This window comes from Oxyura jamaicensis, chromosome Z (genome assembly GCF_011077185.1).
Source record: "Oxyura jamaicensis isolate SHBP4307 breed ruddy duck chromosome Z, BPBGC_Ojam_1.0, whole genome shotgun sequence".
Lineage (NCBI taxonomy): Eukaryota > Metazoa > Chordata > Aves > Anseriformes > Anatidae > Oxyura > Oxyura jamaicensis.
Window position 1 is genome coordinate 42,545,872 of NC_048926.1, and position 21,560 is coordinate 42,567,431.

Genomic DNA, 21,560 nt, shown 5'->3' on the forward strand with positions numbered 1-21,560 from the left:
GATGCATGACTTAGTCTTTAGAAACTACATGTGTAGTAAAACATATATCTTCTTTTCACTATACCCTGAATTTGAACAATGTTTGGCAGGTTCTCCCATTTCTTTTCAAACATTATTCCTTGCTTAATGAGTTAGTGACTCATTACCTAGAGTCTGAGTTGGTAAACTACTCTACTACCATGACAGCCTCCAAATGATCCTCTCACGGGTGGCACAGCTGCGAGACTGTTCTGCATCTCCTACATGCTGTGGAGGGAGAGGCAGAGTGAAGAAAATCTGATGGATTTGAGAGTTGACTTCAAAGGACACTAGTTCTGAATATTCAGTCAGGATATATCTCTTAGGACCATATACACTAGTGTGAAGTAGCTTTGGTGTGCATACCATTCCTGTTTCTGTAATTGGAAATTGGTTGAAAGCCCTGAGTTATGTCCTGATTGCAGACTGGGAGGTGACAAATACCTGAAAATTTCCCTGCATAATACCAGATTAGTCAGATTGTGTGGAGGAGAGTAGCTTTCACTCCTTACATTTTGTCATACTCAACAGTTTATTTAATGTACCACTGTCATACACATTAGTAAAGTACACATACAAAAAGACTGCCTTTCATGCATTACATGTGATCAGAAAGCTGGGACCTAGTTTCCTAAATGTTCCATTTTATTTTCTAATTAACTGCCAGAGGAGCTCTGAGAACGGTGTATGTTCTTCAGCAATTTCACATCTCTCTGGTTCCGTAGCAACTAAGGGTAGAGAAGCAGGCACAAGTTCATCAGTATATATCTGAGTCAAATGCTTCATTAATCTGCATACTGTTTAAGTTCCCTCCTGGTAACAAATGGATTAAAGCAGGTAGAACTAACATATTCCACCATCAGACTTTCTGCCATATCTCCATATCTGCAGGCTTCATTTCAGATGATTTTGAAAGCACTTTCCCACAATAAACTTCTTTAAGCAGGACTGCCAGAGCTAATTTCAAAATTAACAATTCTTATAAAATGTGTAGCTCTTGCCAGGCATCATTTCTCTAATAAACTCTTGAAGACTGTAATAGAAGCTTCCATGCTTCTCAGGGCATTATGCAACAAAAACATTGACATTTCATCCACATCAGGTTTCAAATATTTCAAAATAGAAAAAAACTTTATTGAAAAGGCCTGATATATTCAGGACAGCTACATAAAATATGTATTTAATGTGTGTTTAATCCAGTAAGATAAAACACACAAAGTAGTTTATAAGATTAAAAACACTGAATTTAAAAAAATAAAATAAAATAAATAAATAAAACAAAAAAGATGCTTTCCCGAGAACCCATTTTTTCTTAGTCACATCAAATAGTGAATGAGTTACATCACTGAAGACTTTCACTGTTTGTTTGACTTCTACTCTTCTGATCAGAAATAATTATTTTTTTAAAAAAATACCCTCTTCCTATACCTAGTACCTTTACAGCAGTCTCCTGGACATCATCCTCTAACTATAGAGGATATGACTAAGACCAAATTCTGCTAAGGCTGCTGTTTAAGTTCAAGATACCCGTGGAAAGTTTTGCACAAATCCTCACTTCAACAGGAGGTGAAAGAGCTTTACCTTTTCTGCAGAAATTGAAGTGTAAGTAATTGGGCCTATAATGAATAATTCCTGCACCATATTCAGAGTTGAAAGATGACTTTAAAAAGAATTATTTTTCCTCTGCATCCAACAATATGTACCCAGCAAAACTTAAAGTAACTACATACAACTCCCTTCTACTGACTAAATAGAGAGCACAATTTTATGTGAATTTTTTTATTAAAGCAGCCGTGCTTCATAGGAAAATTAATTCAAATTTTTTCATGACAGGTAAGAAGTTTTTTGTTGTTGGTTTTTTTTAACCCCCCCCCCCAAAAAAAAAAAAAAAAAAAAAAAAAAAAAAAGAGAAGTGATGCAGGTTAACTAAATGTAAAAATGTGTGACTGGGCAAAAGCCTAAATTAATCACATTGACACCAGTTACTCCAAGTTATGCCTCTGAATTGGTACAGTAAATTAAAATGTGTATTAATTATCACTATCTGACACTATCATAAATAACAAGATTTAGTGCAGTACTTTTTTATGTTCTTTTGAGATCAGCAGCTGATGTATTAGAAAATAAGTTGTTCGATTCATCAAAAAATGAGCTCAGCCAGCTATTTAAGGTTTTTTTTTTTTTTTTTTTTTTTTTTTTTTGTATTTATCCCCATAAGATGTCCCTTTTTCCAGTCTTCACTTTAATTCTGCAGGTGTAAATAAGCATTTAAACTGACATCATTTCCAGTTGCAAAACTGTGTCAATTTTATCAGGATGCTATCATAGAGTCATCTTTCAATTTGATGCATTTCTACATAGTTCCTCCTTTGTGGTTTGTGGCCTTGTTTTCATCTGAAAAAATGAGATTTCTGACAGAAGTAATTTAAATATTCTCTTATTTTATTTTTTATTTTTGGAAAAAAAAAAAAAATGTCAACCTTGCCATATATGTCTGTGAAAGGCAAGTTCTAATTAAGAGTAACTAAAGAAAAAAAAAAAAAATTCTCAAAAACCATTTTTGTTTTAATTTGGAACTTACACAAACATTCTCAGTCTGAGATTTTTGATTTTTTTCTTAATACTAAAAAAGCTCTGATCTTTACCTGGAAAAAAATAAATAAACAAATAAATAAAGATTTTTTTTTTTTCCTTTGGAAAGAGTCTTTGCCTTATTATGATTGGCCACAACGTACAAGTCCCAAAATATGGGACTTACTTATGGCGTCTTACTTTCTATTTAGCATGTAAAATTGTCATTTCAAAGGCAGACAAATCATCAACCTGTCCATGCAAAATCCTGTTTCATATGTAAATGTGAAATTTTCTTAGTGCATATAAGTGCATTTATGTAAGGTTTTATTTTGGTTTAGTGGGCAGGAAAGGTTAGGAATATTTTCTTCTGCACTGGTAGATTCTATATGGCTTCTCAGTACACTTTCTTCTCCCCTTGTAACCCCATCTATGGGTTTTGCAACCTCAAACACCAACACTTCGGTTTTTGTTTTGCTATCGACACCACATATTAGGCTGTGATCTCATCCTTACAGAAGGATAATTGATCTGTGCTGCCAACCAAATATTTTAAAGAATTAATACTGATATTTACAAACAGAATGTGCATCAGTTCCAATGAAATATCAATTTCTATTCAGTCTTCCCCTGAACCCTGAGTGCAGTCCCCCCCTGTGAGCACATGGATGGAAGAAGTGAGAACATTTGTAGTCTCTTAGATTTTCCTTCTTTTGAAATATGGGAGGAAATGAAAGTTTGTCTCTTTTATCTTCTCTTTACTTTCCTGCATTCTTGGGTATCTCCACTCTCCTTTCTTAACCAAAAGAGGGAATAAGAAATAGCCATAATTCCAAATGAAAAAGCAAATGCCAGATTTGGCAGATGATCTATTTCTATCCATCTCTTTTAAACTCAGAAAATAGCCCATGCCATATTCCAGTTTTTACCTTTATTCATGATTTCATTTCTGTTAGCTGGCATGTTTTAACTTAATCTCTCTTCAAAATGATAGCATGGTAGCAGAAACATGCTCATGACAGTGAAGGTTCAGATTAAGAAGAGAAACCCATGCTCCTTTTCTGTGCTTCAGTGGAGAATATTTGTGCCCTTTTTCTTTTTTTTCTGTTTCCCCACCTGACATCCTATACCCCATTGTTATTGTAACTTCTAATTCTTATTTAATCCATCTATACACACCAGAAATAGGGTAATAGATCAATATTTAAATAGTGTTGATTTTTTTAATTTTGTTTAAAGTCACTTTTGCCCAGGCAAGTCACCTTCCATGCCTCCAGCCAATCACAACTGCACCTCAGAACAGCAGTAGCATAAGAAAGCAATACTTGGCTTTCTGAGAGGTAATTTGGCTCAGCTTAAAGCCTTTCCATATAACAGAATTAACATTCAACAATGAAAAGAGGTAGGTTGACAAGAATGAACTAAGGTACTGTACACAACTGTTGATTACAGCCCCCATCCTTTAGGCCAAGAACACCACCTAGGAAGAACAGAACTGAACAGATTCGATTCACTTAATAGACTTTAAGTGCCTCAGGACACAGTACAAACTTGTATCACATTATCAGACAGGCCCCCTCATGGCATCGATGTCTGCAAAGGCTCATGAATATGTAAATATTATATGTTTCTTGGAAACATGCTTGACAAGAGAATAGCTAAAATGAACTGATTCTAGTTATAAGCCATCAGCTTGCCATTCTTTATGTTTGAACAGGCAGCCTATTGCTAGGTGACAGATCATTAAGGCTATCTACTCAGTCAGCGGAAATGAAGAAATAATTTGTTCATAATAACCTTCAGATGACCTCCCAGGCAAAAGGGAGTCTTTAAAGAGCTATCTCTACTGATACATGTCAAGCCTGTGTGGGGGGTTCTTCTGGCCCCACAGTAATAGCAGAGCTGCTGGTGAAACAGAGCAATAAACACCTACTGACAGGGCTGTAGCGTGAAAAGATCTCATCACCTGCCATTAGCTGCCTGATGAATAATTCAGACCTTTCCATCAGAAGGTAGGGATTTCAGACTGTGCTGTGTTACAGAGAGAAAGCAAGCAGAAGGAAACTGATTGCTAGCTTCAATCAAGGCCTTGCTAAGCCCACTTATAAAACCATATTGCTTGGCTCAATAAATACACATGTATCAGATTGTGCTCATCAACAAGCCTAAGTCTCAGAGACACTAGGGGCAAGACCTACTTTTCAGAAACAGGCCTCCAATGCAGATGCTGCTGTTGGCCCTTTCCTCTAAATAGGGGTATATTTCATTTTCATTCCTTCTCTGTAGACTGTTTTTTTTTAAATTATTTTTCCACAGCCTTATTTTTCCATAGCTCATATTACTCCTGGAAAGCATATGCCCTAATGCTTGTTCTTGCTCCATACAATAAACTCTCAACAAGCCGATACCCTCCTGAACTTCTTCACAAGTTATGTTATGATATAGGTTAGCACTCTTTAGACACATTCATTTCTATTTTGAGAAACAGAAGGTAGTTCGCTTCTGCACAGAATGCAAACTGAAAAGGGAGAGAGAAGGATGAACCCCATGACATTATCTTCCTAATAAACAAACACCTGTAGAAATTTTAGACTTTAGGCTTTACTTTTTCATGACTTTTTTTCTCTGTTACAAAGATGCAATTAAAAGAGCAGCTCTTACACCTTGAATTTTGTTAGTTAGATTTCTTGTTTTTATTAAGAAATTACTACATTTGTTGTAGAAAGCTGGGAGTTCAAATGTAAGATTTCCAAAGAATACTAGTCCATATTGAACTTCTATCTGCAAATCATTCTAATATTTCACTATTGCTGATAACCTGAAGTATTTTTCAAGACAAAATTCAAATATAATTGAGGCATTGCACCAGAAACTGCCCAAGCTCTCATAAACATTTCCTCCCATCAATTATTTTCATTACTTTGGGAACATGTTTCATACTGTGGGATAATGACAAACAGGAAAAAGGTGATTCTGATTACCAGGTTTCTCTTCAGATTGATATTGTTTTCTCTTTATATATTTTCTTCAAGGAGAAGGGGCCACATCTTTGTTGTAAGTCACCAAGACACTTTCTTCATCTTCATGCAATATAGATGCATATTGCACACTGTTTGGCTGCATCTGATCTTCTTTCAGCCTTGATTACAATTGTAAGTTCATTTCTGAAGAGAATCACCCAGAAGCTATATCTCCTGTAGGTTTTCACAGTATATGAACAGACTTTGTCAATGAACGCATGTGGATTGAATTTATCTTCAATTCAGTAGAGCCAGATCTGCCAAATGGGGACTGACAGGTGGACTGAATATTTTCTTCTCCCCAAGTTCCAGTTCACTTTGACAGTAAAGCAGAGATAAAGATTGTACCACAAGATTTTTGAAATCACCTAATTTTGTTTGTTCATATAGAAACTCTCCTAATGTTGGTAGCTAAGGAATGGAGGCTCTAGTTGCTTGCCTCAGCATTCATTTTTAAGTAAAAATATCTTCCTAGTGAAGAGTAAATGTAACATTTTAATCAAATTGTTTTCACTGCTTGGACACCCATCTTATAATTTTTATGTTGCCTTGAATGTCCCTTTAACTTCCTCTACAATTTTGGTTTATGGATTTCTGTAAATACATTGCAAACAGTCAAAGCAAGAACACAAAGTGTTGGGAAGAGGGAATGTCAGGTGAAGAATGAATCAGACAGAAAATACTGCAGAGAACACTCTCATGTAAACAGTGGCAAAACTGACTTTTTAGTTCTTGTAGTCTTTCCCATTTATTACCAACACCCACAAAAACTAATGACCCTCATATGAGATATATTTAAATTGTTTGCAATCTTAAAATGAACATAAAACAGAGATTTTACTTGGCTTTGAATAGAGAGGCAAAAAAATAAGTAAAGAATGCATGAAGGAAGCAGACAAGATAGATTTGCAAAAGCCAGATGTTCCTATCTTTTGACAAAATGCTGTACTTAAACCATCATTAACCACATATGTGCACAGTAAGTGGAGTTACATGTGTGAGCTTTACATATATATGTCTGTTTATGTAATTTCCTCCCTGTATAAGCAAACTAGTAAAATCATAGCTGAAGTGCTCCCAATTCCAGATATCCCTCTAATAGTTCTCATAAGGTTTCACTCTGTACTCAGTATCCAAACTAAGAGATGACAGTTCAGTGAAGAAAAAGGTATGTTTACCTCTGGAAAGAGTGTCTTTATGACACCGATCTGCTCTGATGAGTCCACTAATGTGAAATTTCTGACCCAATAGGCAGTGATTGCACAGCACTGAGACTCCTCTCATTATTCATGAAATATGTGCTGTACAGTGTCAGCTCTCTCCCTGCAGACTTGCTGCCAAGCAATTACTCATTTCCATCACTTATCTTTTCTCTCCCCCCCCTCCTTCCCCAACCCCCAACCCCTATTCTACAGCCCCCACCCCCCACCCCACCCCCCCAGCCGTCTTCTTTTCGTTTTTATTTTTGGTGGGTGTCTATATATTCAGCACACTTCAAGAAGCAAAAACGTAGTACTGGAATGAAAATTATGCTTGTCTTGTTTGATTTTAAATAGAAAACCACTTTCAAGTCCTTAAAAATTGATGTTGTTTTAAACTTTACAACAAGCAATAGGAGAAACTAATATCTGCAGAAATAAATGGAAAGCAATCAAGAACATTTCCACTGTTATACTTATTTGTTCAGAGAGAGAAGCTGTGAAAACCGTCTTCTGTGACCTGATTCATTCATCTCACTCTCCCCGGAGCATTGGTAACATGCAGAGTGGGAAGGGAGGAGGGTGGGGGGAAGAGAGAGAATATATATTTTTCTAGGAATGCATCCACTTTAATCTCTAAATTGAGAACACTGAAATAAAAGATGACAATCTTGATTTTTTTTCCAGCTTAAATCCATTTATGCATCACAGGTTCAAAAGTTTAGTTTAGTTTATATGAGCGTAAAGGGGATTCTGATGAGTCAAAAAAAAAAAAAAAATGTTAGAAAAGATACCTATATACATAATGTGTAGGTGACACATTCTTACCAAATTGTTTCTGGATGGTCTGTTTTATACCAACACAAAACATTAAAACATTAGTAACCTGTAAAAGAAGATTTTGACAATGATACAAAAGACCAATTACCCTGTTAATTTTCAATTTAAACAAGATGGGTAGCTTGCCAGTAAATGTGTACTAAACTCAGACAGAAAGTCCAATATTTTTATAGCAATGTTAATTTTATACACTTTATTTTTTTATATTCAAACCAACAGGAATATTCTGTGTTTTCAGAACATGTTCTAGAGCCTACATGGAAAGTCAGAATAATGCAGATCCAGATGGGACAGATGAGGAAAGGAGTCAGAAAGCACCCAGGAAGCCAAACTGATGTTGTTCCCAGAAGTATATTGTTCTGTTTGAGAGGAGGAGACAGGGGATCTACCTTTATTTCTCTGAAAAACTTCAGAGAAAGACTCAAGAGTGAGGCCTCTAGTTTTTCATATAGCTCAGAATTCAGATCTTTCTGAATATTTGTTATATTTCTTAAATATACATAAGATATATATATATTTGTTATATACAAACAAAATTTGTTATATTCAAATACAAATATTTGTGGATCCAACACTATTTATACATTACTTCCCTTCTATCCCATCAGCCCATGCCCTCTCCTTCAAGGTCATCCTCTTACTCCAAGAAGTAGAAGGAGGAATATACATGCAACTTTCATTCTTTTTCTCATTCTGGGAATTAATCCCCAACAAATTTTCATCTGGGACTAACCTAATAGGCCACGGTACCAATCTTTCTATCCAGTAGGAATATCAGCTGATCTTTCCATCAAGTAGGAATATCATCCTCTACTACTTCTGTATATTCAACATATTAGTGTTTGTGAGGGAGAATGAGTGATGAAGCCATGAGAAGATGGATTGCTGTCTGGTATAGTACAACCTTGTAACAATTAGAGTATGCATATGCATGACAAGAGGTATCTCAGTCAACATATTTGGGCATACTGAAGTAAATTCTTACAGACCCTACTGAACAGACTCAGAAGAGTGGGTTATGCATAGAACAGAGATAAAAAATTGAAGCTATTGATTTATGACCTCGGTGCTATAGCAATGCTTTCTGTCACAGCACTGAAATGATCCAGGGCACAGGCCCAAATCAATGCACAGCCAAAGCACAGGCACATTCCCAGCAAGGACAGCATCTTTACCATCCAGTATGTGGAGAAGGTATGGAAAAATAGATGAAATTCAATTTCATAAAATATATTAATATGCTTAGTGAAACTCTCATAGCACTATTAAAAAATTCTTACTAATTCCATCAGTTTATGTGCAATCTGGCTCTGTACTTTTCATCCCAAATTGCTCAAGCTAATAAGTAATTAGTAGGAACTCACATACATGTTTATTATTGCTTAAACAATTTCCTTTTATCCTCAAGTCTGAAGACCCATGAGAAAAGACCCTGAGAAAAGCTGTGCCCAGTACGGACAGGACCTATCAGTTTTACAAGATGGATCACTCTATCCAAGCCATAGCAGCCGTCAAATTCTATAGAAATTATATGAATAACCAGTACCAGTGGGCCCGACCTTCTGTGTGACTACCTGAGTCACATATGTGTACTCTAAGTGGGACTGCATTTCTACCCAGAATACACCATAGTGCTATACATGCATATATTACAATGATTGTAATATTTTAATAGATATCTTCTATCAATACAGAACAAGAAAAATGTAGAATGTTTTGATATTTCACCAGAGACATTTATTTTTCAGGCATAATAAGTGACCATTTCTTTACCTATCTTTTGTACCTTAAAAGGGGAAGGAAATGGAAGAGAAGGGGAGGGGAGGGAGTGTAGTTTTTCTGAGATAATATTTGTTTGGCAGCCAAAACTTTAAAATTGTGAAATCTATTCTTATCTGAAACACCTAACATTTCTCAAAATGTAACTAATGTTAATCTTATTACCAGCATCATTGATGCACTAGTCACACAGGACATTAAAAGAAAATACTAAGTTAGGGGCCTAGTGTTACAGAAGAAATTAGTCAGTCCTCTGGCACATCAGGTTATGCATGACATGAGAAGACCAATATGTATACTATATACATATTATAATGGATATGTAACCTCTTTTACAGGAGAGCAAAGAGTATCTTACATTCATCTGAATCTCAGTAACCTTGCTACAGCTTCTTTTTTTATTGTTGTTTTTTTTTGTTTGTTTTGTTTTGTTTTGGAGGATCTTGCATGTACTAAGACAATTAGAAGAGCAATTTTTATTTAAAAACACAATGTTTCATTAGACCATCTGATTTACAGTCAGCCTTAGTTAACTGAAGGAGTTGCTGATACACTGTAAGACACTTTCATGAGATAGCTGAGTTACTTGCCATTTGCGGACTTCTAGTGAATGGGTAGCTAACTCAGGTTGAATTAAATTTTTGGTGCTCAAATGCTGTACCGGCCCATCTCTGTCCTTGAAACATGCACTGAAAATGCCTTTCCCTCTCTCATTGCTGCTTTTATACAGTTTTGAAATCTAAAATATCTTGAAGAGATTTGTAGAAAGGAAACAAAGGATGACATGTAATGACTTAGTAAACTCAGATATTCATCGATCATTTCAGACCTATTATTTTTCATACTTCATGATTGAAATGGTGAATTTGCACATTTTCAGCTCTTACCACGTTCATTACAAGATCCCACAATTAGAAATCAGAGGTTGCTAATAAAACTGCAACATTAGGTCTTTGGAGTTCTTGTATTTCTTACAATTTCCAAACTCACTAAAGCTGAAAAAAGGATGGCTGTTTTGGCACACAGCAGGGGCACTGCTAATTTTAGTATTAGTCTTTGCAGTAGCTTTCTTGGCTAGAATCCCACCATGATGTCTGCAGAAGTTAACATCAAGGAAATATAAAGTCCAAAGAGAGGAAGCACATATAATTATTAATACATCAGGTAGAAGTTACAGCATCCACATTTCTTCAGATACCTGTGTATGTTTCAAAGAGATGGGATTTTTTTTTTTTTTGCAATGTTCTGGAATGAGAAGCAGAGCTGTGGGACCACAGGACTTCAGATCACACTGTGCTAAGCATGAGTTCAAGAATTTGGACCAACTCTGATCACGTTAATCTGAAATCTCAATCTGAAAAACATAAAAACCTTAAAGGATCTTTGAGAAATTACAAGACCTGTACATGTAAGAGTATTTCATCCATCAAATTCTTCAAAGTAAATGATACTTTGATGCATCTTTAAAAATGTACACTATTTAAGGACAAATTTATAAATCTGTTTTCATTTCAATAATATTATTTTAAAGTAAGTAAAGTTAAACTTCAATTGATTTAAATTACTCTTAAAAATATTGATATCTAATAACAGGATGTATAACTTCACAATTGTACCTAAATTTAACCACCTTAGATAGTGGATAAGAGAATATCAAATTCAGAACACAGTAATCTGTAGTTTCCTTGCTCCAGAAGTTAGAAAAACAAAGTAATGCTTGCAAAGAGGACCACAGTATATGATTTTCCTCTAAAACTAAAAATTGCTTTAATTCCATTAGGAATGTATAATAAATGAAGTATATATATATATGTATATATCTCCTCCTTCCAAAGATGAGATCACTCCCAGATCTCTAATACTTAAAGAACAGAACAATAATTACTTGATATGGGCAAAGGCAGAACAATCCTTTGGATAATATTGTTTTAGTTTTGCCACAAAAGACAAAGCGAACATCTCCAAAGCTTCAGCCTTACTTTTCTGGTCTGCTTTTGGTCTACAAGAAGTCTACTTCTTCTGGTCTACCTTTGACCCTCAGGATGGTTGCAGGTCCTCAAGACATACACACAGCTCAGCTGCCATAGACACAGCCAAGTTGACAGCCCTATCCCTGGGGCTGGCACTTCTCTTTGGCTGACACACTCTGTTTTGGAAAAGCTGATGCAGTGAAATGAGGCCCTTTGTTGTTGACCTGCATGCCTCAGTTTCATGCCAAATCCCCCAGGAGGGTCCAGGGTAGCAGTCGAGCAGTAGACTACCTTTCAAGCAAAGCAGTTTTTTCACAAGCAGAGTGAATCTGTGGGTTGCTTCTTCACAACCTGCTCTAGGTGACCTTGCTTAAGCTGGGGTGTTACACCACATGACCTCCAGAGATCTCTTCCAGCCTCAATTATTCTCTGATTCTGTGCTCAGGATCAATCTGTAAACTATCCAGGCTTGTATATCCCACATAAACCATTGGCAAGGCAGGTAAACTTGGCAAGTCTCCAACACAGCTGCTGAACTGTAAGCAAGGAAGAGCAATGCACAGTTCTCCACAGACTGTGGCCACAAAGCCTAATATGAAACAGCTAATAAGATTTTTAAGTAATCATTACTCACTATAATCCCTAGTGATTTTTGCCTGCATCTGGTCCTCATTAACAGGATTAAATTTATCAGAGAAGTCATTTTGCTTAATTAGGTGGCTAACCGGTGAGGCCATCCCACAGAAAATCATTGATATCATCAGCATTCGCTTCAAAAATAACTTGTGCAGCAGGGAAATCTCTTTTTTTCACTATCTTTCCTAGTATTGTTAGGCAATCAGCTGCGTATTTAATGGGTAAGTGATTCTGTTTCTGTAGTTATCAGATACAGCATAGAATAGGCTACAGCATCTTTTGACCAAAGACAATTGTACATTTCTTTACCATGAAATAATTTAAGAAGGCTAATCTGTAATATCATGTGCAGGGGATTTCCTTTCACGTTATTCTTTCTTCATTTTCAGGGCCAATTGCTCAAAATTTTTGGACCAGTCTCAGTTTAATGTACTGGAGTTCCTAAATTACAAAATTCTAATATTTTCCCTACACTAGGAACTTTATTTCTAATAGTTTAAATAAATGTCTAAGGGTGTTTCTTATTTGTTTGGTGGGTTTTTGTTAGTTTATTTTTTGTTTGTTTGTTTTTCTTTGCTTGTTTGGTGCCTGCTTGTTTGTTTTGGGTTTGGTTGGTTTGTTTTTTTGTTTGTTTCTACATATTTCCTAGGGACCTGAACATTCAATGAAATGTCTGTTCCTCATAATTTAAACAGACAAAGTGCAGAATGCAGCACTCTGATCTAATTAACATAAGATCAATGGAACAGAAAGGAAGACTAAACCAAGAAATATATATATATAATTATTTCTTGAGAAGTTTAAGTGGTGCTGAGTAAAACTGATATGGCTTTAACTTATCAGCAGTCATCTATAATAGGGAGTTTATGGTCCAAGTTCTCTCTATTCTCATACTCTGTTTGAATTGTCCTTATTTCTTCAAAGAGTAGGGGAAAACAGGTTTGGCTCTCTCAACAGACTGCTTATGATGTTATTTCTGTAACAGACTGACTTCATTACTTGTTTCTTTGGGAAGTAGCCTGTTGAGATTCTTGGTCACTACCTCACTAAGACACCTGCTGCTGTCATTTATATTTGTAGTACCCTCTAATTTATTTATTTATTTGTAGATGCCTGGAATATCATTAGTGACTACTCACTTGATTTTCTCAAATGCAAACCCAATGAATAAACCTGAGAAGATTTCAACACCTACCACCTCCTCTTAAGAGTTTTGGGGATATTTTTGGCTGGGCCTTTTCTTGCAACAGTATCTCCAGGTGTGGTTGTCTTCCTCAAAAAAAAAAATAATGAGATTTTACATTTCCCAAGGGAGAGTTGTATTTTTAAAGTATTATGTATTTTGAAATTCAGTCAGCTTTACAGACAGATTATGTGTCAATGTCAGGACAAAAATTCATACTTTATTTGTCATATTTCTTTAAGCAATCCAGTCACTGAGATTCAAGGCAGAGGGACAAATTGTTGAGGTTTTCTGCAGTGCATGAGCAGCCAAGCAGTGTGGTCCTCATCTGGACAAGTGTACTACCTGCAAAGGAACTACAGAAACAACATTTTTACCCTTTCCAGAATCCTGATAAAATATATATAAAATATATGATAAAATAATTGTATAACACCAACCATTGCAAAACATATTTCAGTGAAGTTCACATTACTTAAATATTATTTTGGAGGTTTTTTTCACACAAAAGTTGCATTTGAGGGAGTTTTTGTTGTTTTGTTGTTGTTTGTTTGATTGTTTGTTTTTATCCCATCATGCATCATGCTATTCTCTTTCCTATTTATTATTTCCTAAGGGGCCACAAGCAGTACCATGGGAGGTGAAGTAAGCAGATTGTAAGGTATCAGACAGAGAAAAACAAGAAATGTCTACATGCAATAGTCATTATTAAACATCCTCAAGTTTCTGCTAAGGCACTTATTGTAAGCCTATTTCAGCAGGAAGATTTAAACTCCACTCAGGAAGGCCTTTATTGTTCATTTATAACTCTACCTATAAAGAATGTGGGTGGCTGAACTTGGAACTGATAATGTTCAATGGTGAAAATATATTTCTGAAAGTTCTATATTTTTTAAGGCATTGTCTCCGTGGTAGATTAGAAAGATGTAAGCCTTGGAATTTATATATCCCATCAGAGTCTAATTCACCCCATGCTCACTTTGCAAGAGATCCATCCAAAGTTCTTGAGAACCTAATTCTCAAAGTCAAATTTCTGGAAAGCTTAATCACTGACAGCTAGAGAACAAAACACTGTGAGCAACGCAGCCTTCATCTGTGTTCTATATTTAGACATCATATAGAACTAGTCTCACTGAAAGCTGTAGGAATAATATGCACCCACTTCTAAAAGACCCTTCTTTTCCACTTCTCTCTTGTACCTGCAGTAACAGTGGGGAAGCTGTATGATGGACCACATCAGACAGATGATCTGGTTGACAATAAAGCCTTTTTTTTTACCTAGAGTTAATTTTAATCTGAAGCAGATCCTTCATCTAATTCACTGTGTCGCTGCACTCAAGCCAGGAATGAGCATCTGGAAATGGTGAGCAGAATGGAATCACCTCTTTTGTTCACAGCAGTGAGTATACAAGACTAAACTGTTAACAGAACTGCAGGGCTATGTCTCCCCTCTAAGGTGGAAAAGATATTTTTGCTTTTCAAGAGACAAAGGAACAGAGCATATACCTTTATCTCTTTGAATACATGAAAACATTACAGTCAAAAACATTACCATTAAAAGTTACAGCTAACTTCTTTGCTGAAACAGGAATATATATACTATTTAAATTTACCATAATTCACAAATAATCTGTTTTCCAGTTCCTCACTTTAAATTAATAAACATATGAAATCCACAAAAACTTGTGGCTTATTTTTCTTTTGGTGGTTTATTTTCATGTTATGCAAAAGCATAACATGAAAGACATTGTTCCCAAATGTGTTTCATTAATGCATCCTTCTTTTCATTAATTGTATAATTCAGGGGTTTCATTGTTAATATATCAAGTCTACTTTTGCAATAATACATTTTAAAAGTCTGTTACTGCAAGGGAGACATATGTAGAAAAATGGCTTCCGGAACAAATATTTTTCCCTGCTTTATAGTGAACCCTAAAGTCAATGTAAGTGTATTCATTTTTTTTTTTTTTTTTTTTTTTTTTTTTTTTTTTCAGAACGGGTGTTTTTCTGTTCTGCTGTCTCAGCATTTTTATCTGCGTGGTTTGTACCTAAATTAAATTTGTATTAAGCTATGAGCAGTCAGGTATACTTAGATGAAGTGAGGTACTTTCAGTCAAATGCAAATTACACCATTTAGTACAATTTGCAAGATACTCAGTAAATTTAAATCAAACTTTTTCCCTTTTGCTCTTTTTCTACTCTAAATTTTACTCAATCAGAGAAATCATAACCAGGAGTACTATGGATTTACAGTCTTGTATGCCACTTTATGAAATAAAGTTAAATTTGTAAAAACATAAAGACAACTATATAAATAATGCTCAGATGTCATGGCTCATATAATTACTGACAGTGCTGGCTTGGCCCCTTCAATTTTTGAAGGTATATCAGGTAACAGAGTTCCCAAAGGAGATTTTAGACTTTCAGGGCTATACCCCTGTTGCACGTGAGGTTTCTACAACAACAGCAACAACAATAACATAATAAATCATATTTCTGGTGACTAAATAACCAATAATGTAAATTATGTCATAAATATGTTATATAAATTACTCCGTAACAATAAATCATTGTAAAATCAAAGTGATTTCACCTTACTGAATCCATTTCTAATATTTTCTCTATTATTTTCCTAAGCATTTTTCAAAGTATCTAGCAGGCATTTAAAAATTAATTACTGTAAGCATGCTCTTGAGTCCTTGCCAGTCTACCTTATATCTTTGCTGAAACAGTAGAAAACTTTGGTACTTAGTGGCATTGGATCAATTTAAGATGGGGCCTCATAAAATGCAAAACTAGAAGCTGGGAGCAGGGAAGTAGGTGGCTTTATTATTATCATTATCAAAAAGTATGAAGAAAAATACTTTAATGGTCTCAAATGTAGTGAAATTTACTCTCTGGTTGACTGTTTTGTTGTTGCTGTTTTTTGTTTGTTTGTTTGTTTGTTTGTTTTTCTAAACAACTGTCTTGTTCAAATTCCCTGCCCTTCCCCCCACAATTCTTAACCTTCTGCTATTAATCCTATTCTACTTTTGTGGTACTCTATTAATTTGAAAACTTCTTTAAAAAGCAAGATGCCATCTCACAAAGTTTGGCTACAGAAATAAAACTATCTAGCAATTGTAAAACAAAAACATAAGCAGGAAAATAAGTATTCTGACATTCTACAATCACTAGTTTTAGTGTTTCAAATTTAATAATAATCTACTAAAATTGATAAAAACTTAGAGTGGAAATATATCTCCAAAGAGAAAGGAACACAATGAATGACAAGAAGTTTAACCAAGAAGCTTTTCATAAAAAGTAAAGTTTCATCTTTGTTCTAATGGTAAAGTTAGAGAGATTTTGCTTCAGGAACAGCCAAGGTTAGATAAGTCACTGTCAAGTAAGCTGACATGGAAACATTTCATGTAGTAACTTGCACACTTTTTTTTTTTTTATTATTATTTATTTATTTATTTATTTTTGTTAAACTGGTATCTACATTTCTACATTTGCTCAGAAAATCTGCTGGAAACCTGCTGGCATCTTTGTTTACTTCCAGTGCATTTATCCTGAGTTTTTGAAGGACAAGTTTCAGGATAACCTGTACCTCATCAGGACAGGTACAAGGTGGAAATTAGGAGAAATTTATTCTCAGGCATTGGAAGAGGTTGTCCAGGGTGGTAGTGGTGTCATCATCCCTTGCAGTAAGGACAGTTTGCATGTGGTATTTAAGGACATGGTTTCACAGGCAATACTGGGGGGGAGGGGAAGGGGAAGCGTTGGACCAGGTGATCTTGGAGGTCTTTTCCAACCTTAATGTTTCCATGGGTCAATAAACTACAGACAGAGAGTAACAGTCTAATTGGAATTCACATAGACAAGATGATACTGCCTCTGTATCTTTGGGGTCACCACAGATCACAGGACTCATTTTTGTGAAACGGTACCTGAGTACCATGTCCCTTGAACATGCCACAGCTAAGGTAGAGGAAAAGCTTACTGGTATTTTTTTTACAATTCTGGGAAGTTTAGAGCTTATGAGCCTAATGAAACATACAAACGGGGCATTCAGTCAGAATGATATTGCTAAGTTCTCTTGTATTGTGTCAATGTGTCTTGCAATGCACTGATCCTAAGATACTAAGGAGAAAAGAGCAGTGGCAAAGCTTATTTCCACAAAATATTCAGAAACAAGATTCCGGTAGACTATATGAGGACCAGGTTGAGTTTTCTGCTCTTGTTGAACTGGTTGTTGTGTTTTTTTTTTTTCCCTTATGATGGTGTCGGCACAATTCCAGATTAATGGCAGTTAAAGCAGTAGAAGCCATTTGAATGGAAATCTCACTATTAAGTCATGAACTGAGATTACTGAGTGTATTGTACATAGGAGAAAGAGAAATTAAGCACTTACATCAACAGCGAAATAATTCCAGAAATGTATGATTATAAAAATTATCACAAAATTATGCAAGAATATCTGGGAACATAATGTCTTTGAGTTTTTGTTTTGCTTATTTGTTTTTGATGAATACTATTTTGCTGTATATGGAGCAAATTGCGGAAAAGGGCAAGGGAAAGGAAAAGAAAAAAGATAGTAGGCGAGTTGGAAGTTCAGTTCAGTTCCCTCCTCAAGAAGTTGTAGAGACAATCAGGTCACCTTGGCCTCATTTTCTCCAAAGCAAATAAGCCAAGAGTCCTCAGCTTCTCTCACGGGACATGCCTTCTAGCTCTCTTACCCACTTGTTGCCCTCCTATATATGTTTTCAAGTATCTCAATACCTTTTTTACATTGTGGAGCCCAGAACTGCACATAATAATAAAGGTGAGGTTGTACCAACTCTAAATATAGTGGGAGAATCACCTCTTTTGACCAGCTGGCTATACTGTGTTTAATGCCTCTTAAAATGAGCATTGCCCTCTTGGCTGCCAGGGCAAAGTAGGCTTGTATTAAGCCTTCTGTTGACCAAGACCCTCAGATACCTTTTGGCAGGGCTGATCTCCAGCCACTCATCTTCCAATCCTACCTGTGTCTGGCATTACTCTATCACATTACTTCTATTTTCTTAAATCCTAAAATAGGATTAAGATATTTTACTTTTATTTTTTTTCTTCTCTTTTCTTTAACCTAGTAAAACAATATTGTTTTGTTTTGTTTTGTTTTTAAAGGAAAATACTATCTATATTTAATATTGACAAGCCTTAACATAAAAGCATGATTCCAAGGTGAAGTTAATAAGAAACGATTTTTTACAGAAAGATCTGAGGATGTGCATTATGACCAGTCCACTAGAAGCAATAGAATTCTGACTTCAGAGGAGCTTTATTAAGCTCTATAACATTTATCCCTTTAAAGTTAATTCCCTGTGAGAAACACTGACTTAGTTGGAAAAATCTTTAGGATAGGCGATAACTTTTGTTACACATTCATGTAGCAGTCACCATGATTGAATTTATTGAAATAAGTGAAAAGTATATAAGCAGACTGAGACTTTTGACTTCCTACCAAAAAATAAAATAAAATAAATTCAGGCTGATGTGCTTCCCAATACATCTCCTTCACTATCTATAATTTTAAAGCACTTAATAGACTGTGTTCATTACTATGCACTAATCACTCAAAACTTAACATTTAATTTAAAACATTATATTTACATTTTCATGTTGTAATGAAGAGCTCAGTCCTACTGGGAGTAAAAATGTTATTCTTATATTTCTAGAGAATTTGAGGAGGGAGGAGGTGAGTGAGCACACTTTCTCACACTTGTCTGCTAATAGACACAAAGTATAGATATAGCACTACTAGGAACTCCTGAGATAAAACAATTGGTATTTTCATTTACAAATATTCACGTGGCATTCTAGATTATATTTGCCTTATTTACTTCTTTGGCAGTAATGCATCAAATATCCTATAACATACTCCTTCTCTCAGCACTTACCAATGAACTATGAAATAGTATTAAATAGAATTAATTAGAAGTTTTAATGAATCATGTCTGTTCTCATTTATTATACTGTGTAATTTTCAAGGAGTGATTAATTATGAGCTACAGATGAGTGAATGGTTAATGTAGTTTGCTAACCTTATTTAAAAGCTACAGTACACAGCACAAGTTAGTTCTCCTCTGTTAATAGCACATGCTTATGTGCTTGCCATCCCTTCAAGTGAACAAGAAGATTTTTATGACTTTGCCATTAAGATGCAGAATCAGCTAGTTGTTGACCTTTCCCCATTTTCAGCCTCTGACAGACCAATATCTTTTTCTTCTCCTTCTTTCACCTTCAACCCTTATTTTCAAAGCAGCTGGTAGCCATATGCCAAAAATCTTCCCTCCCACCCAAATGAATTTATATGCTTAATTCCAAGTATATCATTTAGCCCAAGTACTATTCTACCTATTGGTATCCAAAATTGCTAGGTTCTGATATGTTCTCAGCATGCAACATTATCATGACTATAATTTCAATGTACTTTTCCTCACAACTACCATCCTATGTATGAGCTAGTTTCCTGAGAAGGCCAACTGGTGATCATTAGTCACTTTTGACACAGCTACTGATGCATTTTAAAAGTAACCCACAGCTCTCCTAAAGATTGAATAGCAAAATCACAGAGGTTTTGTATTGAGAAAGGCATGCTGATCAAGGCAAAGAATTTGCCCAAGGATATAAGCAACGCTTTAAAATTTGGAAAAGTTCCAAGCTATTCCTTTTCCAAGGTTATTACTTCCTCTCTTGTTTTCCCTGCTCCTTCAGATAACATTAGTTTCAGATTTTACCTGTAGCTTTTTGCCTTTGGATTTGAAGTTCTTGTCCAACTTGGTCAGGAAATGAAAGCAAACCAATAAAAAGGTATTTAGGATGACAGCTGCTATCAAAGGGCTATTAAGTGAAGTAATAATTCCAGATAAATCCACGCAGACACAGATGTCTTAGGTTTATGGTAAATGCTCTTTCCAGGTCAGACCATACATTTTACTTCCTGACATCTAAAGCTAAATTTGCAGTTACATTTTCCTAAGTAACTAGATAATATTATTAATAGTATGATAATAGCAATATAAAAGCAATATAATACTACTAATAATATGTCTACTATTAGCCCTATAAAATAAACTGCTGTTCAGCGAACAAGGTGGTTATCAGAAAATTTACTGTTTTTATGTTAGCCTGAAGGATATACAGAAGTCACATCCCACATAAAAATAAAGTCTGTTTAGTTCAGTGTGGTAAATGAAATTCTACTTTAAAGTCAGAGTTATGTTGACACCGGAACCCTGATTTTCCCCCAGGGTACTTCATATAGTCAGCATAACCTGGTAATATTTCTAGCCTTCTTCACTTAGAAGTTTGTGGTGAACCTCCCACAAATTTTCTCCCAATTATTATGAAGAAAATAGGCATGCTTTGTGAAAACCAAGGTCCCAATATCTAGGTCTTAGAAGGTGTTATCACCTCTAGCAAGCATGACATGAAATGTGTCTCTTGTAGCAAAGAGAAAAAAAAAAAAAAAAAAGTTTTACATATTTTATTTTTTTTAAAAAAAAAAGTGTAAGCATTAGCAGCAGGCATAAGGTACAACACTCATGCACTTGCCAGCTTTGCCATGTATACAGAGTAAACGATACCACATATCCTGTACACTGTAATAAAGAGCTTCCTCTTCTAACAGCCGCATGATCTACCTCCTTCCACAGCTATCCTAGCCCCTATGCTTAGCCCACATAACCACAACCAGTCAATCACTGACACAACCCCAGCCTCCCACTGGACATCCTTCTTCCTCTGCTCCTGTTCAAGCATTATTGCCTGGCATCCCATAACATTTCTAGGTTTCTCCTCAGACTTCCTTTAGTTCTTCTCACAAAATCCTGTCATCTCTTTAATGCTATACTTCCCACTTCACACACACCTACAGAAATCACCCAATGCTTTTCACTCTAACCCAGATGTACCACTGGTGAGCTCCAGCCCAGCACTGCTGCATATGCAACAGTGTTGATGACAACTGGTGTAAGCAAGTCTTTCACAATGCTAACAACAATGCCAAAATATTATGATATACACAACATGAAAAGTAACAAACTGTTTGTGTGAGATTTTCAGAAGTTGGAAGGGACTGTGATCAAAGACAGAACTATGTAATTCTACAATTTTCAGATGATCCAATCCTACCCATGCAAGAGAATATACTTCTGGGTCATGTAATGAGGGATGGAGACTTTAATGCAAAGTAACAATATGATCCCCAACTCTTTCCTCAGTGATTTTAACTATTAGACCTACTGCAGCCCAACTTCCTCCTAGATTGAGTGACCCCGGGGGGGGGGGGGGGGGGGGGGGGGGGGGGGGGGGGGGG